The sequence below is a fragment of the Loxodonta africana genome, chromosome 4, assembly GCF_030014295.1.
Source record: "Loxodonta africana isolate mLoxAfr1 chromosome 4, mLoxAfr1.hap2, whole genome shotgun sequence".
NCBI lineage: Eukaryota > Metazoa > Chordata > Mammalia > Proboscidea > Elephantidae > Loxodonta > Loxodonta africana.
Genome location: NC_087345.1, coordinates 114,894,198 through 114,916,735, shown reverse-complemented (window position 1 = coordinate 114,916,735; position 22,538 = coordinate 114,894,198). Strand labels below are relative to the sequence as shown.

At 36.4% G+C, this 22,538-nt stretch overlaps 1 protein-coding gene across 9 annotated transcripts in view; it reads right to left on the bottom strand.

The window, feature by feature from the left end:
• The window catches only part of SOX5 (SRY-box transcription factor 5), a 1,149,712-nt gene that overhangs the window by 314,699 nt on the left and 812,475 nt on the right, over positions 1-22,538 (bottom strand). The gene's annotated exons all lie outside the window — the stretch shown is intronic.

The following is a 22,538-nucleotide window of genomic DNA, read 5'->3' as shown; positions in this document are numbered from 1 at the left end:
TATTGGTGCCCTGGTGGCACAGTGGTTAAGAGCTCAGCTGCTAACCAAAAGGACGGCACTTTGAATCTACTAGCTGCTCCTTGGAAACGCTATGGGGCAGCTGTACTCTGTCCTATAGGGTGGCTTGAGTTGGAATCACCTCTACAGCAATAGGTTTTATATATATATTTATTTATTATTATTATTATTACTGTGATCTTGGCTTAACTTTCCAAAGAGCATTCTGGTGGTACTAAAACAAAAGTTCAAGTAATATTATCCTCTACTTTTTTAGTGGGTAAATTTTTTTTTTTAAAGGCTAAAGAGAAGTAAAGAAAAATAATACATTTTATGTATAGCCTTATTAGCTGTAGCACATCGGGAAAGCAATTAGAATATTTTCTTTAGAGCTGTAACGTTTCCTCAGAAAGCTGTGGAGAAGTAGAAATCAATGATTAACAGCCTGAAAATACTCAGACAAGACAGGATGCTGAGTGTAACTACATTAAAAGAAGTATTTTGGAGAGATAGAAAGCCAGTGAATGTGGTAACAGCTCTTTGCAAAAGCACTGAAGAGAATTGGCTAGGGCTGTTGTAATAGCCAAAAGACCTCCATAGATGATATGAATGAAATTAAAAAGTACATCTCTCAATATGTAAATATTAATGATTTTAAAGGATAAATAACTACATGCACTGATTATTTGTTTATTTTTGGTATACTGCCTTGAGTCTATGGGGCAGTTCTACCCTGTCCTGTACGGTCGTTATGAGTCGGAATCGGCTCGACGGCACTGGGTTTGTTTTTTTTTTTGGTTTTGCCTTAAGTCCACAGCTGTTTAATATATTTTGAAATCCATTTCTACATTACCACATTCATTGTGTGACCATGGTCACTTACTCTATACCAAAACAAAAAAAGAACCCATTGCTGTTGAGTCCATGCCAACTCATAGAAACCCTATAGGACAGTGTAGAACTGCCCCATAGAGTTTCCAAGGAGCACCTGGTGGATTCACACTGCCGACCTTTTGGTTAGCAGTCATAGCACTTAACCGCTATGCCACCAGGGTTTCCACTTACTCCATACCAAAAACTAAAACCAAACCCATTGCCGTCAAGTCGATTCAAACTCATAGCGACCCTACAGGTCAGAGTAGAACTGCCCTATAGGGTTTCCGAGAAGCGCCTGGTGGATTTCAACTGCCAACCTTTTGGTTAGCAGCCATAGCACTTAACCACTACGCCACTAGGGTTTCCACTTAATTCCATAGATAGAGAAAATACAAATAACAAAGCTATTTGAAAACAGGGACGTATATGAGAATGTTTACCATTTCTCACAAAAAGGAATATTTGGAACACCAAAAACATTCTAATATGTATAATAACTTAATAATGATGTTTACATATTTCATGGTAATTCATCATCTCACTTGTCTGAAAGAAGAATTATTGTTCAATAAAATTCAAAAACCATTTATTTTATTTTCACTGTGGGCCAAACATGATCAAATATGATTGATAGATAAGTCTTAGAAAGTAATTCACAATACAGTAGTTAAGGGAAGTGTTTCATTTCTCAAAGAATGATACATTTCTTTGATATTCTCCCCATTCATTCATTCATTCATTCAACAAAAATGACTCTTATGTGTCAGACATTGTATTAGACTGTTTCTCCTGCCCTGAATGACTTCTCTTCTTTCACCTTCCTAAAACGCCCTCTCTTTCCTTAACACCCCTATCAGAAAGTCTTCCCTGACAGCTCCTCTATAAGAGGTCCTTCCCTCTACTCACAGAACCTCCTGTACTTCCTCAGTCATAGTTCTTTTCCCCATGAATCGACATGGTTTGTCTCCCCACAAAAGATGAGCTCCTTGAGGACAGGAGCTGTATCTTTGATTCTGTCTTCTCATTAACCTACAGAATTATCAGCACATAATAGGATCTCAGTACATGCCTGCTGTCATAATGATAGAATGAGTGAACAGGTGAATTATAAAAATACAAAGATGGAACAGAGAGAGGGGATATCAACTATATCTTGGTTGTCAAGAGAAGCTTTACACAGGATGCTAATGGGAAAGAAAATGAGAAAAAAATAGAGAACAGAATGGGGAAAAAATAACTAACATTCATTTAATACCTCTTCTGTACACGGACCTGATCTGGATACTTTATCAAAAATTGTTCTAGGCAAAAACTTTTAGTTAAAAAATTAAGAGACATACATGTTCCTAAAATCTAACTCTAATTTTTTCATATTTATTTTATTATATGTGTGTGTGTGGTATGTATATGCGTGCATTGTTGTTGTTGTTAGGTGCCATTGAGTTGGTTCCAGCTCACAGTGACTCTATGTACAACAGAATGAAACACTACCCAGTCCTGCATCAACCTCACAATCATTGTTATGCTTGAGCCTATTGGTACAGCTGCTGTGTCAATTCATCTCATTGAGGGTCTTCCTCTTTTTCATTGACCCTCTACTTTACCAAGCATGATGTCCTTCTGCAGGGTCTGGTCCCTCCTGATAACATGTAAAGTACATGAGGTGAAATCTCACCATCCATGCTTCTAATGAGCATTCTGGCTATACTTCCTCCAAGAGAGAGCTGCTCATTCTTCTGGCAGTTCGTGGTATATTCAATATTCTTTGCCAAAACCATAATTCAAAGGCTTCAATTCTTCTTCAGTCTTCCTTATTCATTGCCCAGCTTTCACATGCATATGAGGTGACTGAAAATACCATGGCTTGGGTCAGGCGCACCTTAGTCATCAAAACTACGTCTTTGCTTTTTAACACCATCAGGAGATCTTACGCAGCAGATTTGCCCAATGCAATGCATCAATTGATTTCTTGACTGCTGCTTCCATGGGTGTTGACTGTGGATCCAAGTAAAATGAAATCCTTTACAACTTCAATATTTTCTCCATTTATCATGATGGTACTTATTGGTCCAGCTGTGAGGACTTTTGTTTTCTTTATGTTGAAGTGTAATCCATACTGAAGGCTGTGGTCTTGGATCTTTATTAGTAAGTGCTTCAAGTCCTCTTCGCCTTCTGCAAATAAGCCTGTGCCATCTGCATAGCCCAAGTTGTTAATGTTAATGAGTCTTCACCCAATCCTGATGCCCCACTCTTCTTCATCTAGTCCAGCTTCTCAGATTATTTGTTCAGCATATGGATAGGGTTGCTATAAGTCACAATTGACTTCACAGCAATGGGATACAGATTGAACAAGTATGGCAAAAGGATACAACCCTGATGCACAACTTTTTTGACTTTAAACCATACAGTATTCACTTGTTCTGTTTGAACTACTGCCCTTTGTCTAAGTATAGGTTCCTCATGAACACAATTAAATGTTCCGGAATTCTCTATTACATATATATATATGTATATAATTTAAAATTGTAAACCTTGGTGGTGTAGTGGTTAAGAGCTATGGCTGCTAACCAAAAGGTTGGCAGTTTGAATCCACCAGGTGCTCCTTGGAAACTCTGTGGGGCAGTTCTACTCTGTCCTATAGGGTAGCCGTGAGTTGGAATCGACTAGACAGCAATGGGTTTGGATTTTTTATATACATAAGTTATATATATTTTTCATTCATTCCAGGAAAATTATGGCGATATAACAGGAATGGGAAGATTTTGTGCTGCGTACGTGAATATAGAGATAGATACAAATAATGATACGTTTATTATGTCCTTAATTCTAAGTCTTCTAAAGCAATAAATGAGCAATATTTCGGAAGGTTCACATTGCTTGGAATTTAGAATGTCCACTTCAGTAGGCATAGTGTATACCTCTCTATGTAAATGTAATATATTTTTGAATGTTCAAATAATTTTTATTTACAGAACAAAGGAAGAAATACGCCAACTAGAAATAAGGACTCCAAGATTTACTATGCCTTTTGACTTAATATCCTTCACTGACCCCTGATTACACTATTCTTTAAGTGAAAATGACATGCTAAAAAAATATACAAGTTCAATTTATCTTTAGTTGTGGTGCTTCATTCCTGGTGATTTCCATGAGCTGACTGGAAAAAAAGACCAAATAAAGTGACATCGTTGTTGTCCTATGATCGTGCAGAACAAGAATAGCTATGCACTGAGGAGGTGAAACGTGAGCAAGCACATCTAGTTCCCATCTCATTTACTCTGATATTGGATTTTTTTTTTCTCCCTGAAATTTGAAAATCTGTAAAGGTTGAAGACTGATCTCTCCTGTTTATATTTCACCACTTTCAACATTGCAACATCCCCATTTACAGGCTTTTATTCACTTAGGCATGGTATCTTGACACTGATGAAAAATATTAGAGTACTGGAGTAAGAACTGAAGCAAAATAATTTAGATTAAAAAAAAAGTACAGAAACAAAGCGAAACTCTGAAGGGTGGAAGGTGCATTTTGCTCGTTTAAATGGTGCTCCCAAGTCTTCCACTCAACAAATGTCACACTGTGGTGTATAAACCTTTCAGGCAAATTTCTATAAACAAAGCATAACTTCTCAGAAAAGAAAGGCCTAAGTAACAGTGGGAAACCCTGGCAGCATAGTGGTTAAGAGCTACGGCTGCTAACCAAAAGGTCAGCGGTTTGAATCCACCAGGTGCTCCTTGGAAACCGTATGGGGCAGTTCTGCTCTGTCCTATAGGGTCGCTATGAGCTGGAATTGACTCAATGGCAGTGGGTTTTTTTTTTTTTTTTTAAGCAACAGAGATTTAATTCATCTTGAAGCAGCAAATCAATTCTTATCTATTAACATACTAAATACCAGCACAGGAGCACTGTCCTGTTATAATAAACAGACATGCTTTATTACTGAGAGCGTTCCCAGCTACTCATCTTTTCAGTAATTACACCATGCAATGAGCTCTACGTTTATATTATATTAATGTGTGGGGAGGAGAGAACTTAAATACGAATTAAATCAAGGCTCAAGATGTCAGTGAAGCTTACAGAGTGGCCTGAGAAAAAAACAGTGTGTTTCTTATAAGAAGGTAAAAAAGGTGATTTGTATAACATCTTGTTTTCTACTTCTAATAAAAAAGAAGTTTACATATAAAAGCTACCTTCAATTTCTAGTCTCTCACCTGTCCACTTCAAAGTAGATAAAACTGTCTGTCATGTTTCATAATCACCTGAATTTGTCATATTAATAGCAATAACAATCTTGAAAAAACATCTATATAGACATGTTGCCATGAAAAAAGAAGAGAATGGCAAATAGAAAACTTTTCTCTACAGAGACAAAAGGATAAAGTTCAAGAAAAGGTTCCTCACCCTTTTGCAGAACTGCCAAACAACTTCTATTGACCAAGAATAGCACACAGTAAACACACCAAACAAAAGAAATGATGAAAGATGTATTTACTTGTTCAGGGCCTTTATTTTTCTTTCTATTTCATATACACCCACACTGAACAGTCTGCATTGTGTTAATAAATAACCAGGAGCAACCTAAGTGAACAGAGGTCCGGTTTCTATGATGCCGTCAGGTAACAGACAGTTGCCTGGCACTGCTGATACAGTTTTCTACAAGTGTACACCCACATAAAAAAGAGACCATATAGGTTAATGGATGGATTCTTTTACCTACTAGATACAATGGGAGGGAGAGGAAAAAAAAAAATGCAAAACAACAGTTTGGAATTCTATAGCTTTCTCAATTTGGAGAAGAACAAATCAACTTTAGGGCTGTATCGGAGTCCTGGTGGCACTGTGGTTAAGGGCTCAGTTGCTAACCAAAAGATTGGCAGTTTAAATTCACTGGCTACTCCTTGGAAACCCTATGGGGGCAGTTCCACTCTACCCTATAGGGTCACTATGAGTTGGAATCGACTCAATGGCAATGGGTTTGGTTTGTTTTTTTTTTCCTGCCAGGGTAATCTCTCATCAGATAACTTGCTGTGGTTATTGAAAATTTACTAAACTAGTTTAACAATTAAGAGGTTTTCATTACTTAACTTTTTCAACTGTTTCCAAGTAAAACCCCATGCTTTACTCTCTCTGTATATAATTCAAATCAAATGAAAATATTCTGAATAAATTTTCCTATTTCTATTTTCTAAAATACTCAAAAAATTAAATAATACACATGAATTGGGATTAAAATCCAAAAAAGCAATTGGATTAGTCAGTGTGTTGGTCTTTAACTCATTTATGACATTAAATAGACAAACAAGAAAGCTACTTCAGTATGTCAGCTTAAGACATTTTCAGTGCTTTGAGCTTATACCTAATAAAAGTTTGTTTTTTTAAGTGTACCTTGACAGTCTTCCCAAGAGCTATGGGGAATGTCTAACATAAAAAAAAGTAGGCTAAGTCCAAAAGCTATCACAGTAGAAGTGCACTTATATACAGTTATAGCATTATAAATGATTTCTCTATGACATGTAGATGACCAAAACAAAAAACCAAACCCGTTGCCATCGAGCCAATTCCAACCCATAGCGTCCCTGTAGGACACAGGAGAACTGCCTCATAGGGTTTCCAAGGAGCAGCTAGTGGATTGGAACTGCCGACATTTTGGTTAGCAGCCAAACACTTAACCACTGCACCACCAGGGCTCCGTAGATGACCTAGGAAACAATACATTGAAAAGATAGATAAATAAAAGTTGACTTTCAAATTGAGGCATAAAGCAAAAGGGCACTCATTCTGAATTGCAAACAAGGTCTTCCCCTAAGTCTCTGAAGTTCCTCATTCAAAAACAAGAGCACAGAGCACAATCTGGTCTCCAAAGTTTATCAATATGTAAGATGGACTATTTTAATCAATCCAAAATGTCCAGCTCATATGCTCATTCTGTTTTGCCCTAGCCTCATTTCTCTCTCACAATCTTGGCCATATTTGTCCTCAACTTTAAGGGTAGTTAAGAAAGGCACATGGGCGTACTTGAGGTCTCAGAACTCTGGGAGCAGGTGGCAAAGGAAACTCTGAGTGAGCTCTCCACTGACTCTAGTGCTATCCGTGCCTTCCCCCTAAACAACTCCTATTAAAAAAAAAAGACCAAGCATCCACTAGAACAAAACTAAACAGGCCTATTTAATTAGGGCAAATGCTTGATATCCACTTCTTCATGTTAAACACACAGCCACACAGGCCTAGGAGGTCTGATTAATTTTAATATGCACGGTCATGACAAGTGCCTTGAGGGTAACTGAGTGAAAAGCACACACGGGCTCAAACACGCGAAATCCTCCAGCTAGTCTGACAAATCAGTTTCAGAAAAACGCTATGTATGCTGCCCAGATTAAAGTGTTACTATTCAGCAAGGGCCCAAACCTTTAATGGGAGGGACAAGAGGCCTCAGGAACAGGTGGCTGGCTCTTCACTCTTGAATAGATGATATTCCCAAAAGCTGTGGCACATAGGCAATCAGAACAGTTGGCACATTCCTTTTACGTTTATTTGTAAATGTACGGCCTGGGTCGATGGTCTTCTCATGTGACCCATCTACTGAAACCGAAAGTCTGGAACAAGGTCAAGAAAATCGGGGGGCACCCCATTTACCTGAAAGGTTTAGAAAATATTACAAATATTTGGGTAAAGAGACTTTTGGAATGATTAATACAGTACTGTTAGTAGGCAAACTCATTTTTGATCAGGAGTCAAATAGAACTCTTCTAACGTTAAGAGACAAATGTTGCTCTTGTTGCTAGCTGCCATTGAGTTGGCTCTTAACTCATGGTGACTCCATACACAATAGAACAAAATACTGCCTGGTCCTGGGCCAGCCCCATGACTGGCTGCAGACTGGACTGCTGTGGCCCATAGGGTTTTCATTGGCTGATTTTTGGAAGCAGGTCACCAGGCCTTTCTTCCTAGTACATTTTAGCCTGGAAGTTCTGCTGAAACCTGTTTAGCATATTAAAACCCAAGCCTCCACTAACAGAGGGGTGGTGGTTGTGCACGAGGTGCATTGGTCAGGAATCAAACCCTGGCGTCCCACATGGAAGGCAAGGACTCTCCCACTGAACCACCAATGTCGCCATAAGAGACAAACAGCCAACTAAAAAAGAATGTTAGCTTGATGAATCACAGAAGGATGAATATTGAGGACATAAAATTAAGTATTGTTAAACTTTATTAGCAAAAGTGCAAGTTCTAGTTAATAAGGAAAACAGAAGCTTTCTTGACCAAACTGGTTGCTCATACAGAAAAGATCACTGCTTAGGAGTCCACCAGTAATAAAAAGAAAATCCTCAAAGCCAATCCCTCAGCCTTTATAATCTAAGCCGGAAGGTCTTTCAAGAAAATATAAATTAATTTCCATAACACTTAATGAAATCACCAATATCAAGACTAAACCGCAACAATAGAACCACTTGGAAGAAGACAGTGAACAAGTTTCACGTTAGCTTTGAAAAATGGCACGGCTTCAAACTCAGCTAACTCTGTGTGAAAGTTAAAACACTTATTCCTGAAGAAATAGGCTCTACAGCACTTGAGGGTGTCTTCTTGTCCTTTAAAAAATAAACTTTTTTTCTTTATCATCGTTTTATGAGTGTTGATTTCCAAACAGTGGTGCCTTTGAAAAGGGTGCCTGGAGGTTAGACTCTAGCTTGCTCTACAAGAAGAGAGACATTTGCCAGTGACAGACTGCATAGACGAACACATAACCACAATACATTAGGAGTAGCCCCGAACAGCAGCGGGCGTGTGAGGAACAAAACTTAAAAGGGCTCAATTGAAAGTACCCTTGTTTGTCCTTCAGTGGAACAGCACTTACAAAGCCTCTTCCACATGTACTTTGTCAAAAGGACAGTGAATAACCAAACAAAAGCAACTCAAACCTCTGCCAATTAAAGTATCTTTAGGTTTTTCCCCTGATCTGTTCACTTTTTATTTTTCCCCATCTCATCAAATGTGATTTTAAAACTAGACTGAAATTCAGAGTGCCCCCTTCTCTGCCCAATTAATGTACTGCTTTGGGATCTTGAATTTAGGAGAAAGCCAATCTCTATAATTTCCCTATAAAAAATAGCAATTTAAAAGTTGGAAAAATTAGGAGGCAATTCTGAGTTTCTATTTCAACTTGTCTGTTAATGTCATATGGTTCAATTTAAATTCTAAAAGGCTGCTCAACAACAGACATTTAAATTATGATAAGAACGGGCATCGTCATTTATTACATAAACTCAAACATCAAACATACAATGCCTGTAGGGATGCTCACAGGCCAAATACCATGCACCAGGGGCCTATTTTTTCCACAGAAGAAATTGCACGTAACGCTGAAGCATACCACAGATGAAAACATATTGCTTATAATAACTACTTTAAACCAAACCCGTTGCCGTCAAGTCGATTCAACTTATAGCGATCTTATAGGACACAGTAGAACTGCCGAAGGGGCGGCTGATAGATTCCAACTGCTGACCTTTTGGTTAGCAGCTGAGCTCTTAATCACTGAGCCACCAGGACTCCAATACCTACTTCAGGAGCCCTAAAATAAAACTTAAGACAAGAAAAAAAAATTGCTTTATATCAATTTAGAGGATATAATGGGCCTATATGTCAACATATTTGCAGTAAAAAATTAATAGAACACTAACATAATTATTTCTGGAGAAAACTCACAAGAATCACAGAAACTGCATCCAACTAACATGAATAATTTTCAATATATGTGACAGATACAAATATCAAAAAGATGCATTACACAATAATATCCATAAGTGTTTTAAGAAAGGATAATTTATGGACAATACTGCAGACATAACTTTCTGTTTCATAATCGGGCATAAAAATTGTGCAACCCAATCCTGCAAATGGTATAAGTGGTAGAGCAAAGCGATTTCTTTGGTACTGACATCAAGAATTTATGTTGCACTGAACAGCACCAAAGTGATACCCATTTAAGTTTTCCACCTAAGAGAACAGTTTTTCCCATTGCGTCTGCTGCAGAGACAAAGACTCAGAGACAGAGAGAGAAAAGAAAACCGCAGGGTCTCCTTCACCGAATGATTTTAGATGTAAACGAACATCATGGTCTGTAAATGGCTTTAAGGGTGAAGGCTTGACTTCTGTCACAATATACTTATGGCTTTTGCAAAAACACTGCATTATTTCCATTAGTTCTCATAAGAGGAGTATTGAGTCTTTCCGTGAAGTCTATACACAAAACATGAACTATTGCATGAAAAGTAACACTGGGTGACTGTGGTAAGAGGTTATGTGCCTTTGGGGTTCTGCAATATAAAATCATGAGCAAAGATTTTCTCAAATTCAGAAAGTCAAATTTCAGTTGTAACAATAATTATAAATTCTAGTTTCAGCAGAAACTTAAAACTCCACAATTAAACGCCGTTTCTCACACCCAAGGACCACACTCATTCCGGCAAAATACTTTTTGAAGTGTGGATGTCCGCTCTAAGAAGGAAGGCATACAGGGACAGATACAGATGCTAAACAGCCAGCATGTGTGGGATATGGAGGGGAACTTGAACACACACAAACACACACACACGCATGTGTGTGTACAAAAAAATGTTGATGACAACTTGTGATTTCATCTGTATCAATGTAGAGAAATGTTCTTTTTCTTTGAAAAGTAATTGCTCAGGTAGGAAAATGAAATGTTGTGGCTAAACACCTATTTATTTGGGTAAATTATATAGGTAAACATCAAAACCACTCCCTGTCCCAGGATTCTTATGACTATTGAGTGTGTTGTAGTTTTTGTTGTCAACTATATATTCCAAATTTCCATATTTTCGAAGGTCGGAATGAGAATTTTCAGTACATAAAGCATCCTGGGAAAGGAGCACTGGAAACTACATAATGCTTCAGGTGTGCCAAAAGTAACAGTTTTTCTAACCAGCCAATATGTGATAGTGACAATAACTGGTACAATTCCAAGCTGATTATAATTTACAGAGTACTTTCATATGCATGACCTCATTTGTTCCCTTCAACAACATTCTGATGAGAGTAGGTCAGCCAGCATTGCCAGTTGAGGGCAGATACTCATTACATTAACACAAATTTTAAGGTACATTAAATGTATGGTAAAATAAATGTGTGGCAAGTAAAGGTATTTTTTTTCTTACGATGTAAATTATAAGGTAGATGCTTATTTTATACAAGGAAATCTTATTTAAAATTAAAAATTGCATTTCTTCCAAAAGCTATAGAAATTTAAGAACCAATACAGACAAAATTACTTTCTCAAATACTTTTTCATATTTATAAATTTTTGCCTCAAAATTAGAGATTGGGAACTATATAAATGTTAAACCACAATCACATGATAATCAGTGGTAGCATCAGGACTAAAACCCAAACATGACCGATTCACAATCTTGCATCATGGGTTCATTTAAAAGTTGGATAAAAGCTATGGACTGTCTCAAAAAATGCACAAATACATCTATTTTCACCATTCTGCATATAATTTTTAGGATTTATATACCTCCTGAAGGAACTCATGAATCCTGAGTTTGGAAACTCTACCCTTGAGAGAACATGTGAGAGTGGCTGGAAGACGGGAGGGAAGAGTAAAGGTGTTGAAAGGATCCAGTTACTCTTCACCACAGCCCCTATGATGAACTGTATTTGTATGTGGGTGGAAGGAGTGTTACAGGAAGGAGGATCCAACAATAAGCTGTCTCATCCTGTGCCTACCGTGAGAAATAAGGACTCTCTCTCCCATGCCACCTCTAAACACCTAGAAAAGAGTGGTGGTCTCCATTATATTGAAATACTATTAGGGGAGCAGTTATGCCCCTGAATTCTGGAAAATTATTGAGGGATCAACTCAAAAACAAGTGAAAAATGGAAATGGTACCTAACTGATATTTACAGGAATGTTAGCAGAGGCTACAGGATGTTAATTGGAGGACTGACTGTCATCCACAGTTGGGACAATCACCCATTATGCACCAGGCCCATTCTTAAGCATTTGAGATGCACAGACAATTAAACTAAGAGCTTTTTATTAAGATATTTACATACTATTGTGGAAGACAAAAGGTAAATATGCAGTGATGATAATGTGTTAAGAACTATATAGATGGACAAGATCAGTTAGTGTTGGCAGGGTGAGCCATGCCAAATTCTGACAAGGGAGTCCAGAAGTCTTGAGTCTTGAAAGATGAATAAAAATTAATTGGGTAGGTAAGATAGGAAAAAGCGTTTAAGACAGAGGAAACAGCATAAACAGGCACAGAGGCAGCACAAATAAGAGTGCTGAGAGAACAGCATGCAGTTTTTAAGATAGCAAGAGAAAGTGTACCTTGGAGAGTGGTAGAAAGTGAAGTCAGAAAAAAAGGGGGCAGTCAGATTATATAGGGTCATGTATTCAACGAGAGCCCCTTGGTAGAGCAAAAGCTTTGCACTTGACTACTAAGTGAAAGGTTCACAGCTTGAAAACCCCTCCCAAGTGTTGCTGTGGTAGAAAGTTCTAGTAATCTGCTTTCGTAAAGATTACAGCCAAGAAAATCCTATGGGGTGGTTCTGATCTGTAACACATGGGGTTGCCATGAGTTTGAATTGACTCAAAGGTAATCAGTTTGGCTTTTTGGTTTTGTATTTATTGCCAAGGGGTTTTGTAAAGGATACTGCATTTATTCTAATCCAAGTACCTCTATAAAATAAAAACATGAGTAGGTTACTAAGCCTGTTTTTTCACTTTTAAATGAACAATAATACCGACCTCAGAGCTTGTGAGACGTAAATGAGACAATTAACATAATATCTGGCAGAAAAGTCATATATATATTAAGGTCTCATCTCTTTCCCCAAGACAGTAATGGGATAACCCTGAAGCAGTGTGAACACTATTTAAACAAACATTTTGATTATTTAGTATGTGCACTTCGATCACTCTTGAGGAGTTTAACACAGGAGGAAAAACTGACAAATAAACAGACAATTAAAATGCAGAAAAATAATAGCAAAAAAAGGTTCTGAAAAGTGACAAAGCAGTAAATGTAGGATACTCTTTCTAACATATTAGACTTGTGGAGAAGATAAATAGAACTGCAGACAAAAGGAATGAGAGTCAAGAAAAGGTGGGTTTTGTTTGTTGTATTTCTAGGAGGAAGAAACTTAAATGTCCCTATAAACGGAAACGGCCATTTCAAAGACATGCTAAAGATTAACTACATAGACATTAATACGTAAAGGTTAAAAGAAGTCTATAATAATTTTCTATATAGGATTCTATTCTCAATAGGATATCTTAAATTTTCATCAAAGTAAAAGCTATTTCACCTACACTGTTACTGAGCCTAACATTTGAATGAAAATCAAGTTAAGGTCTGAATCTGATCCCTAAAATACAATTCTGACCTGTAATTATAGGCCAACTCTGGCTATCTGGAACTAAAGAACACAGGACTTAATCTGGATACCTATCTACCCTGTCTTTATTTTGCCTAACTGAAGAGATTTGGTTGCCTTAGGCTTGTTCTAATGTAGTGATCAGTGAAATACTGTTCAAAACTAAGGTGTTGATACCATTTCTAAAAGAAGATCAGGAAAGAGACAGTAAAGGATGCACGATGTAACTGAACAAGGAAGAAGGAGCCCAGACCATAGGCTGTGGACTCATGGCTTTACCATCTACCTCCTGGGTGATCTCAGACACATCTGTATCTCTCGGGATCCCTCTCTCTAAAATGTGGATGGAGACCTAAAATGTGTCTACATTTCATTTCAATTCTGAATTTCTATTATTCCAGTGCAATTTTGCCTCCAGAGATTTTTCTGAAACAAGTTTTTTAAGGTACACTTTGGAGCCCTAGAACAAGTTCTTTTCTCTCATCTCACAGTACTTGGGGAGACAGTTTCAACTAAGCTGATCTTCATTAAAAAAAAAAAAAAAAAAAAAATCTAGAGCTATGGTTGCCACTGAGGCATCAGTGACTTACTTCAGTAGAAAAAAATTTGAATATTATTTTATTACTTAATGTTTCAAAGAAATTAAGCACATATGTGCTAAAGGGTAACATTAACCTATTACTGGCAAAATTCCTAATTGGAAGAAATAGTATAACTGGTGGTTAAGGGCATGGATACTAGGGTAAAGCTGACCTAGGTTTAAATAATGACATGCTTAGCCATCAATTTACTCTTCTGAAAATGGAGACAATAAAAGTCAGGGTATAGTTCATATGAATGGCACTTCTTGAAGTTGGCATTGCTACGCATAGATCCCTGCTTATAAGATTTACGTAAAATTTAAATTATAAATTAGTTAATACCATAGTTAACACCTGATGTACACTTAATATAAGCTAACTCTTTTGCCCTACACATCACTCTTTTCTCGATGTCTTCATATGGAAATTATATGTCACATGCTGTGTATTAAAACTCATCGTCATTATTAACTGCTAAGTCTAATAGTAAAAGACCAAGTAATACAGCATAGTTATTACCAAAGATAATGTAACTATACTACATAGGCCAGATATTTTGAAGCTTGAATTTATTTAGAACTTCAGTATTCCATGTCAAAGCAACACTGGATACGTAAGAATCTTTAACATCAGACCTGTTTGTGAAATGACAGACCCATTTGTGCAATGCAGAAATTCTAATGGAGGAACAAAGATTCAAATAAAAAATACATCAATATGTTTTTCTATTGTTTATAACTTTTTAAAATATTTTAATTAATCATTTGAAAAGACTAGCTAGAAATAGCTAGCTAGAATAAAAGGGAGCAGTCTTTTCTTTTACCCAAATGCAAATCTAATTTTCTTTCTAACCATTTCACCTCAGTGGCCTCCTTTGTATGACACACCATTCTCTTCTAACTTCTGAATTTCTGCTAGTTTGCTGTTGGCAGGGGTAAGGATGGAAATAATACGGACTCTCTATTGAAATTTGCTTTTCCCCCTCAATGAGAGGAAGCAAAGGCATGAATATGGCACCCTCATAATGACTGAGCTGGGGCTTAATGAAATTTTCATCACAACCTGCTGTTCATTTTAATGGCCTTTGAAAAACAATAGAAAAAACTAGCTTGAGGGAAGAAAAGATTTTTCTGTGGCATATATTTGTGAGTTTAACATTCTGTTCCATTCGTCCTCTCTTTGCTCCCCTCATGCCTTCTCTGCTGCTCTCATCACAAAGCTATAGGTCATTTGTTTGTACTTTACACAATGTCATTGTCCTGATGCTGGGATGAGGTAAGGTTTTAGTGTCCATTCTCAGGTTCAATCATACCCTTTGATTAATGGAGTGTTTAAAGCCAATGTAACTTTCAACTTAGTGTTAAGACTTTTACACATCTGCCTAGAGTTATTTTTCCATTTTTCTCTCCTTGCAGTCTTTTAAAAAAAAAAATCAAAAAAAATTTTTCACTATTCTATTGCTTTTCTATGGTATAATTTTAAGCTTTGCTATCACCTTATATTTATTTTTGTTGGTGATTAACATCATCACTTTATTCAAATATATAAAGTATTCTTTAATGCACCTTCTCAGTTATTACATTTATTAAATAAATATTCTTGTCATGGCAAATTTCTCTACCATTAAAACTCAGTCTATTTACATTTCTGTATAGTCAAAACACATAGCTGGGCATCTTGTGTATGTAAACAAAAACACAACTTAATGGTTCTGTACTCAAAAAGAAAAAAAAAATTTCAATATAAGGCTTTTAGATGCTTGCCTTGGGCAGTTAATATTCTGTTCTTCCATACAGACTCTCTGTCTCATTAATTTCTCAGTGTCTTTATATTACTCATTGGCAAGTCACTCCTCAGCTGACCTTTTAATATATTTGTTGGCGGAAAATACATTAATGAAAACAGTCTAATGTCTTCATGCAATGGTGACGTCTCTTTTGTCAACCCTCCCTGCTATGGATGTTACAACTCTATTGTTCAGTCAGTGTAGCTTCGACTAGATATCACACTTTTCTCCAGGTTCCTAATACCTTTTAAAGTCTTCTGCTAAGCAAATTGGGGGTGGGGAGGGCATGTCTCCTGCTCTCCTTCCTGTCAGGAATTATTCACTACACTTCAGTCTGGCATTTACTCGCAAATTAAGAGTCTGTGCATCCATTTGCAAGCCAGCGTGATACACTGGGGGAATACCAAGGTCATCAACCAAGTTTACATGGAAGACATCATCTAAAGACAAACCTGTAAAAATACCTTAGAATACAATACATATCCCCATAAGCTGGGCCTTTCTAAACCATATCCCTTGGCTCAGAAACTGTCTTGGTCAAAATTTAAAAAGAAATGTGTGAAGGAACATGTCCTAACTCATTCTATCAGACCAAAATTTCCCTAATACCAAAACTTGATAAAGACATCACATAAAAGGAAAACTACAGACCAGAATTTCTCATGGACGTAATTGCAAAGATCCTCAACAAAATATTAGCAAATCAAATCCAACAATGCATAAAAGTAATTATACAACACAATGAAGTTGGATTTATTCCCAGTATATGGAAGTCTGGTTCGACATTCCAAAATCAATTAATATATTCAATCACATCAAAAAGCTAAAGAAGAAAAATCATATGAACATATCAATTGATGCAGAGAATGCATTTGACTAAATGCAACACTAATTCGTAAGAAAAATTATCAGCAAACTAGGTACAAATTTAAAAGAACATTTACAAAAAAAATTATACCCAATGGTGAGAAACTACATGCTTTCCCCTTAACACTGGGAACAAGGCAAGGATAGCCTCTCTCACTATTTTAAATAAAACATTATATTGAAAGTCCTAGCTAATACAATAAGGGACAAAAAGAAATAAAGATATGTAGATAAGTTAAAAAAATAAAAGTCTTTGTTGGAAAGTAACATGAAAAATGTATGTAGAAAATCACAGAGAGCTAACAAACAAACAAAATGCCTCAAACTAATAAGCGAGTATAGCAAGGTGACGGGTACAAAGTTAGTATACTAAAGTCAAATACTACCTTATGTATCAGCAATAAACAATTGCAATTTTAATTTAAAAACACAATACCACTTAGATTAGCACCAAAAATAAATAAATAAAATGCTTAGGTGAAAATCTAACAAAATATGCACATGATTTGGATGCAGAAAACTACAAAACTCTGATGCAAAATCAAAGACCCAAATAAATGGACAGCTATCAGCTATTCCATATACATGAATATTAAGATTCAATATTGTTAAGATGTCAATTCTTCCAAACTTTATCAATAGATTCAACACAATCCTAATCCAAATAACAAAGTTGGAGAACTGACGCTACCCAATTTTCAGACTTACTATAAAGCTATAGTAATCAAGACAAAATGGTATTGCTAAAAGAATAATAGACACGTAGAATAATTGAACAGAATAAAAAGCCCACAGAAATAGACCCAAACAAATATATAGTGAACTGATCTTTCACAATGGAGCAAAGGCAATTCTATGAAGAAAATATAGTCTTTTCAAAATAAGGTTCTAGAAAATAGGACATCCATATGCAAACAAAAAAAAAAATTAATTTAAACAAAGATCTTACACCTTTCACAAAAAGTAACTAAAAATGGATTATACACCTAAATGTAAAATCTAAAGGTATAAAACTTCTAGAGGATGACATAATAGACTGATATGTCTGCAATGAGTTTTTAGATACAACACCAAAAGCATGATCTGTGCAAGAAAAAATTGGTAATTTGGGATTTATTAAAATTAAAACTTCTTTACTACAAAAGGCACTGTTAGGAGAATGAATAGACAAGCCACAGATTGGGAGAAAATATTTGCAAACCAAGTACCTGATAAAGGACTTGTATCCAAAGTATAAAAACAACACTTAAAACTCAACAACGAAACAACAAACAATCCAGTTTAAAAAATGGGCAAAAGATATGTATAGACACCTCACCAAAGAAGATACAGATGGCAAATAGGCACGTGAAAAACGTTCAATATCATTTGTCATTAAAAAATAGGAAATTGAATATTACAACAAGAAATGCTTCTACACATCTCTTTGAATGGTTAAAAAAAAAAAAAAAAAACTGACAATACCAAATGCTGACAGGGATATGAAGCAAAAGGGACTCTCATTCCTTGCTGAAGGAAATTCAAAACGGTGTAGCCATTTTGTAAGACGGTTTGCAGTTTCTTGTAAAGCTAAATATAATCTTATCACATGTTCCAGCAATCACACTCCTAGGTATTTACTCAATTTAGTGAAAATATGTATACACAAAAACGTGCATACTAATGTTTATAAAAGTTTTATTTATAATGACCAAAAACTAGAAGCAACCAAGAGGTCCTTCAACAGGTGAATGGTTAAGTACTGTGGTACATCCATACAATGGAATATTCTTCAGCAAAAAAATGAAATAAGCTATCAAGCCAAGAAAAGGGGGACCTTAAATGTATACTGTTAATTGTAGAAAAAAAAAAAAAAAGAAGCCAGTTTAAAAAGGCTACATACTGTATGATTCCAATTACATGACATTCTAAAAAAGGTAAAACTACACAAATACTTGTTGTAGTCCAGTACATTCCAACTCATAGTGACCCTACAGGACAGAGTGGAACTGCCCCATAGGGTTTCCAAGGCCGTAAATCTTTACAGAAGCAGACAGCCACATCTTTCTCCCAGAGCAACTGGTGAGTTCAAACCACCAACAGTTCAGTTAGCAGTCAAGTGCTTTTAACCACTGCATCACCTGGTAAAACTATTAAAAAAAAAAACAGTTGCTGTCAAATTGATTCCAACTCATAGTCACCCTATAGGACAGAGTAGAACTGCCCCGCAGGGTTTCCAAGGCATAGCTGGTAGATTCGGACTATCTACCTTTTGGTTAGCAGCTGTAGCTCTTAACCACTGCACCACCAAGGTTCCAGCAAAACCGTAGAGACAGTAAAACGATCAGTGGTTGCCCGGTGCTCAGGGGTTCGAGAAAAGGAATTAATAGGTGAAACATAGGGGATTTTTAGGGTGGTGAAACTAGTCTGTATGATACTATAATGATGAATACATGATATTCCTTTGTTTAAATCCATAGAACTGCACAACACTACCAAAAAAAAAAAAAAAAGTAGTTGCCATCAAGTTGATTCTGACTCACAGAGGCCCTATAATAGGACAAAGTAGAACTGCCCCATAGACTTTCCAAGGAGTACCTGGTGGATTTGAACTGCATACCTTTTGGTTAGCAGCCATAGCACTTAACCACTACACCACCAGGGTTTCCAACACTAAGAGCGAACCTTTATACATAAAAAAAAAAAAAAAAAATCATTTAGGACTTGGTCAGAGTTTCCCAGGAAAGAATGCAGATTGTGACAAAAGAATCTATCTTACAAACGTGTGGGACAACCTCACTGAAGGGGGTGGGGAAAAGGTGTTGATCTAAGTAACTATGGAAATTAATGAAATCTGTAAGACTAGGCAATAGGAACTGCAAATAAGCAGTTTATCCAGTTATTCATCTACTTAGACAAAGTTGCTTCCCATGGGAGATGGGTTAATAATTCTGACATGGCTATACATGTAAATTATAACTGAACAATTAGGTAAATGGATGGAGGATGGTGGCAGTCAGGTTTCTCAATGTTGGCTTGAGAATTTAGACATAAGCAAGAAGAGAATAGAATGATCCATGTGGTAAACGATTCTAGTTGGAGACATCCATAAGAACTCATGTTTAACTTAATATAGATACAGATGGTTACACATAGATATATTTATAGAAATGTGTATATTCATGAGGTGGAGTCCCTGGATGGTGCAAACAGTTAAGCATTTGGCTGCTAACCAAAAGGTTGGCCATTCAAACCCACCCAGAGGCACCTGGGAACAAAGGCATTGTGATATACTTCTGAAAATTTAGTCATTGAAAATCCTATGGAGCATGGTTCTCTGACACACATGGGGTCACCATGAGTTGTAGTTTACTGAATGACAACTGGTTTGGGTTTTTTTGGTTTATATACATGGGTTAGTGGTGTACATAACAAGAGCAACAACAAAAACCCATTGCTTTCGAGTGGATTCTGACTCATAAAGACCCTATAGGACAGGGTAAAACTGGCCCATAGCGTTTCCAAGGAGCAGCTGGTGGATTCAAACTGCTGACCTTTTGATTAGCAGCTGTAGATCTTAACTATATACCCAAAACAAAACAAAAATAAATCTGTTGCCTTCTAGTCAATTCCGACTCATAGCAACACTACAGGACAGAACAGAACTGCCCCACAGGGTTTCCAAAGCTACAGATCTTTACGGAAAGAGATTGCCGCATCTTTTTCCCACGGAGCCATTTGTGGGTTCAACCAACTGACCTTTTGATTAGCAAATGAGTGCTTAAACATTGGTGCAGTGGTTAAGAGCTCAGCCACCAACCAAAATGTCAGCAGTTCAAATCTACCAGCTACTCCCTGGATACCCTATGGGGCAGTTCTACTCTGTCTATAGAGTCACTATGAGTCAGGACTGACTTGATAGGAAGGAATTTGGTTTTTGTTCTGGTTATACATAAAAATAAAAAAACCAAACCCGTTCCCGTTGAGTTGATTCCAACTCATAACAACCCTACATGTATATATATATATACACCCACCCACTGCCATCGAGTTGAATATATATATGTATATACACATACACACATAGGGTCATTATGGGTGTGTATACATATATATATATACACACACATATATATATACCTACATACTCACACATATACAACTGTATATGTACAGTTTTTTGCTCTTTCAGCTGAGAGGTTCTAAAAGAAATGACATCCTATTCGCCAATAAAGGGAGCCAGGGCTTCCCGGAGAAATGACTGATACTAGCACTAGGGCAGGAAATATCTGAGTCTGTAGCATCCTGTAGTGGTAGAAAGCAAGAAAGTGCTAAAACAAACAAAAACCCACAATGAAGTCCATATTTCCAAGTGACCCAGAAGTCATCTGAAAGATCTTCCAGTGATCAACGATAATTAAATAAATTAATAAACTGGGGAGAAGAGATAATTCTCCCATGCAGAAGAATTTCAAAAAAATTAGGTAGATATCCACACTAAAGAAGGGGAAGAATAAATACCCACACCTTAAACATGAGTTGGCCATACTGACTTCCTTCCTAACAGCACAGTCTGAAAAGTGGGGGAGTAACTTTACAGCAGAGAAACCTACTACATACTTTTTCAGCGATCGAGGTTAACATCAACAGTCAAAAATCATATAGATGGAGTACCCTTGATATGATGCGATAAAAATGGTACTCCATATTAACAAGAGCCACAGTGTGCCTTTCTCCCCCAAAAGGAAACAACCTAGCTTAATCAAAAGAGAAACATCTGACAAATTCCAATAGAGGGACATCCTACAATATATCTGACCAGTAATCCTCAAAACTGACATCATCAAAGACAAGGAAAGTATGGGAAATTGTTACAGTCACAAAGAGCCTATAGAGACATGACAACTAAATATAATGTAGTATCCTGGATATTAGAACATAAAAAGGACATTAGATAAAAACTAAGGACATCTAAATAAACTATAGCCTTTTGTTAACTATATCAATATTGGTTCATCAATTATAACAAATATATCATACAAATGTAAGATATTAATATGAGAATTCTGTGTATTATCTGCTCAACTTTTCTATAAATCCCAGAGTGCTCTAAAAAATAAAGTCTACTAATATTTTTTTTTTTTAATATGTGAATTGTAACAGTGAATTGTGGCCATTATCCATACTTTAGAACATTTAGCAGCCATTTGTTTCCTCAAAGTATGTTTAATGACAGAGGAAATGCTCATTCTATGATGTTAAGTGAAACATAAAGGAGTACATAATTTATCAAGTATAAAGTTAATCCTGCAAAATGAAGAGAACATGTAGAAATAAAGATAAAAAAAGAAATACATTATAAAGTTGAGTTAGTGTATCAGAAACCTATTATTTTGGATGATTTTTATTTTCTTCCTTATAATTTTTTTTAACCATTCTAATAAAACCATATTATTTTCACTATCAGGAAAAAAACTCACCATATTAGAAAAACGAATACAAACAAACAAACAAACAAAAAACAAGGTCTCCAGGTATTCTCAAAGCCTCATCTCCACCTTGATGGGGATGGAAGAGCATAAACGAGTATGTAAAACAACAAATATCAAAAGCCTTTGGCTGACTAGATTAGTTCTAAAATTACTCCCAACTCCAAGATCATATGAATTACATAAATTTTAATCTAACCCCAATATTTCTCAGTTATGCATCTAGAAGGGACCCAACAATATCTGTTTATTATGTGACTACCGAATTTGCTGGTTAACACACTTTTGCGACAGATACATTTAGAAATTACCAATGTCCTAGCAATAACATATTAGGAATGAGCCCAACTCAGTGATACATAGTATATTTTGGAGGTTAATTATGTCCTTGCATGTGACTGTTTTTTTTGTGTGTTTGATTGTTACTTTTTGGTTTCCTTGTGTTTGTTTTAAATGTCCATCTGACTAAAACAAGAGGCATTTCCTTGTACACATTCATGCCTAGGACGGGCAGAGGTTGCACAGCAGTTATTAAGCATCAGTAACATGCAGAA